General features: G+C 49.7%; 1 pseudogene across 1 annotated transcript; it reads left to right on the top strand.

The window, feature by feature from the left end:
• Positions 1 to 1117: 1117 nt before the first annotated feature.
• Positions 1118 to 1819, top strand: LOC105503005 (annotated as a pseudogene). Its single transcript, XR_001000428.1, has one exon. The product of XR_001000428.1 is annotated as a protein tyrosine phosphatase type IVA 2 pseudogene (transcript).
• Positions 1820 to 3859: the final 2040 nt, after the last annotated feature.

Below are 3859 nucleotides of genomic sequence, written 5' to 3'. Positions count from 1 at the left end.
GCAGCAGCAGCAGCGGGGGCGATGGCGCCAGCAGGAGACGAAGCGGCGGCCGCAGCAGCAGCAGCAACACGACTTGAGATGCGCCGCCGCCGCCAGGCCGGGCCGAGTGTCGCGCGCCGAGGCTGGAGGGGAGTCGTCGCCGCCGCCACCGCTGCCGCCGAGGTGACTGAGGAGAGAGGCACCTCCTCGCTCCCGCCGCCGCCGGACTTCAATGCCCAGCCCCCAATTCGCCAGCGTTTTTCGTTGGAATATACGTTGCACATTTATGGCGATTCTGAGGGTGAGGGCAGACTTCTGCCAGGCTCAGCACAGCGTTTTCGCTGACAAGTTAGCTTGGAAATTCTATGTGCCATAATTAACATTGCCTTGAAGACTCCTGGACACTGAGAATGGCCTCAGAAATAGTTGACTTTTTTTTTTTAATTGCAAGTATATTTCTTTTAATGACTCCAATAAAATTCAGCATCAAGTAAACAAGTGGAAAGTGACCTACACTTTTTTTTTTGGATACTGAGTCTCCTCAGTTGCCCAGGCTGGAGTGCAGTGGCGCGATCTCGGCTCACTGCAGGCTCCGCCTCCCAGGTTCACCCCATTCTTCTGCCTCAGCTTCCTGAGTAGCTGGCACTACAGGAGCCCGCCGCCACGCCCGGCTAATTTTTTTGTATTTTTTGTAGAGACGGGGTTTCACCGTGTTAGCCAGGATGGTCTCGATCCCCTGACCTCGTGATCCACCTGTCTCAGCCTCCCAAAGTGCTGGGATTACAGGCGTGAGCCACCGCGCCTGGCCAACCTACACTTTTAACTTGTGTCACTAGTGCCTAAATGTAGTAAAGGCTGCTTAAGTTTTGTGTGTAGTTGGATTCTTTTGGAGACTGATGCTATCCATCTGCAGAAATTGAGGCCCAGATTGAGTTTGGATTCAAGTGGATTCTAAATAATTTGCTTATCTTGAAGAGAGAAGCTTCATAAGGAATAACCAAGTTGAAGAGAGAAAACACTGATTGATAATAGGCATTTTAGTGGTCTTTTTAATGTTTTCTGCTGTGAAACATTTCAAGATTGAATTTTTTTCACTTTCCCCATCACACATGCATGCTCACACTTTTTATTTGCCATAATGAACTGTCCAGCCCCTGTGGAGATCTCCTATGAGAACATGCATTTTCTGATAACTCACAACCCAACCAATGCTACTCTCAACAAGTTCACAGAGGAACTTTAGAAGTATGGAGTGATGACTTTGGTTCGAGTTTGTGATGCTACCTATGATAAAGCTCCAGTTGAAAAAGAAGGAATCCACGTTCTAGATTGGCCATTTGATGATGGAGCTCCACCCCTTAATCAGATAGTAGATGATTGGTTAAACCTGTTAAAAACCAAATTTTGTGAAGAGCCAGGTTGCTCTGTTGCAGTGCATTGTGTTGCGGGATTGGGAAGGGCACCTGTGCTGGTTGCACTTGCTTTGATTGAATGTGGAATGAAGTACGAAGATGCAGTTCAGTTTATAAGACAAAAAAGAAGGGGAGTGTTCAATTCCAAACAGCTGCTTTACTTGGAGAAATACCGACCTAAGATGCAATTACGCTTCAGAAATACCAATGGGCATTGCTGTGTTCAGTAGAAAGAAATGTAAAAGAAGGCTGACTTGATTGTGGCATTTAGAGGGAACTCTTGGTACCTGGAAATGTGAATCTGGAATCTTACCTGTGTCATCAAAGTAGTGATGGATTCAGTACTCCTCAACCACTCTCCTAATGATTGGAACAAAAGCAAACGAAAAAGAAATCTCTCTATAAAATGAATAAAATGTTTAAGAAAAAAAAAAATTTCAAGACCAGCCTGGACAACATGGCGAAATCCCATCCCTACAAAGGTTAGCCAGGTGCGGTGGCAGGTGCCTGTAATCCCAGCTACTCAGGAGACTGAGATAGGAGAATGGCTTGAACCTGGGTGGCCAAGGTTCCTGTGAGCGAAGATTAAAAAATAAATAAATAAATAAAATAAAATAAATCATACTTTCCTAGTATCTAAAGTCAGCATCTGATTCCAGGCCTCTTTCAACCTTTTTTCTTTTTTCTTTTTTCTTTTTTGAGATGGAGTCTTGCTGTCATCCAAGCTGGAATGCAATGGCGCAATCTTGGCTCACTGCAACCTACACCTCCAGCATTCAAGCGATTCTCCTGCCTCAGCTTCCCGAGTAGCGGGGACTACAGGCGTGTGCCACCATGCCTGGCTAACTTTTGTATTTTTAGTACAGATGGGGTTTCACTATATGTTGGCCAGGATGGTCTCAAACCCCTGACTTCAGGTGATCTGCAAGCCTCAGCCTCCCAGAGTGCTGGGATTACAGGCATAAGCCACCGCTCCTGGACTAAGGTTGGCTATTTTTATGGTTATTTCTTGATTATATGATAAACAAGGGGTGGGTTAGTAACGAGTTTTCCAGAAGAGGGGTGGGGATTCCTCCCCAACTGAGGGTTCCTCCACTATTTAGACCATATAGGGTAACTTCTGGACGTTGCCATGGCATTTGTAAACTGCCTGGTGCTGCTGGGAGTGTCTTTAGCATGCTAATGCATTATAATTAGTGTATAATGGGCAGCGAGGACTACCAGAGGTCACCTTCCTGACTGTCTTGGTTTTGGCAGTTTTTTTTTTTTTTTTTTTTTTTTGAGACGGAGTCTCACTGGGCTGGAGTGTAGTGGCCGGATCCCAGCTCACTGCAACCTCCTCCTCCCAGGTTTACGCCATTCTCCTGCCTCAGCCTCCCGAGTAGCTGGGACTACAGGCGCCCGCCACCTCGCCGGCTAGTTTTTTGTATTTTTTTTTTTTTTTAGTAGAGACGGGGTTTCACCGTGTTAGCCAGGATGGTCTCGATCTCCTGACCTCGTGATCCGCCCGTCTCGGCCTCCCAAAGTGCTGGGACTACAGGCTTGAGCCCCCGCGCCCAGCCGGTTTTGGCAGGTTTTGACCGGTTTCTTTGCTGCATTCCGTTTTATCAGCGGGGTCTTGTGACCTTTTACCTTGTGCTGGCCTCCTGTCTCATCCTGTGCGAGGAAGGCCTAACCTCCCAGGAATTCAGCTCAGCAGGTCTCTGTCTCATTTTACCCAGCCCCTGTTCAAGATGGAGTCGCTCTTGTTGGAAACTTCTGACAAAATGACAGCTCCTGTCATGCTGCTGCTCCTGCCAGTGGACAGCCTTTAACGTGTCCGCCAGCCCCGCTCCACGGCCGGCCTGGACTCACATGGCCCCATCCCTCCTCGAACCTCCTAGCCTGTTCCTCAAATCCTCAAGCTTTCTGCCTTCCCAGGGCCTTCATAAATGCATTTCTTCTCTCTGGAAGGCTCTTCCTTTCCCTCTTCTCGTCAATTCCTATTCATCTCTGAGTTTCAGATTAAAAGTCACTTCCTTTGGAAGTCTTACCCTTGCACTTCTTCGCAGCATCACAACTATGACGGAAATCCTTATTTCTGGAAGTATTTGGTTTCTAGGTCACCCCCCTGACACGGACGGTAGGGACCTTCTTCTCGTTCATCAGTAGGGCAGTAGCTATGGCAGTGCCTGATACAGTGCTCTGTGAGGGCCAGCGGGTCCCCCTCGGCCCTGGAGCCGGGGTCACACGCTCCCCACCGCAGGCGGTCACGAGACGCCCCCAAGGGAGTGTCCTGGGACCCGGAAGCCGCGACTCCTGGCCCTGAGCCCGGGTTTGGCCTTCGGATCCACGTGGCCGGAGGCCGGCAGCTGATTGGACGCGGGCCGCCCCGCCCCTGGCAGTAGCGGGACCCGCTGGGCTGAGACCATGGTGGTGGTAGCGGTGGCTGCGGCCGTGGGGGTCCTTCTCCTGGCCGGGGCCGGGGG

The sequence above is a fragment of the Colobus angolensis genome, unplaced genomic scaffold (genome assembly GCF_000951035.1).
Source record: "Colobus angolensis palliatus isolate OR3802 unplaced genomic scaffold, Cang.pa_1.0 Scaffold83, whole genome shotgun sequence".
In the NCBI taxonomy this organism is placed as follows: Eukaryota; Metazoa; Chordata; class Mammalia; order Primates; family Cercopithecidae; genus Colobus; species Colobus angolensis.
This window is presented reverse-complemented; position numbering and strand designations above follow the sequence as displayed.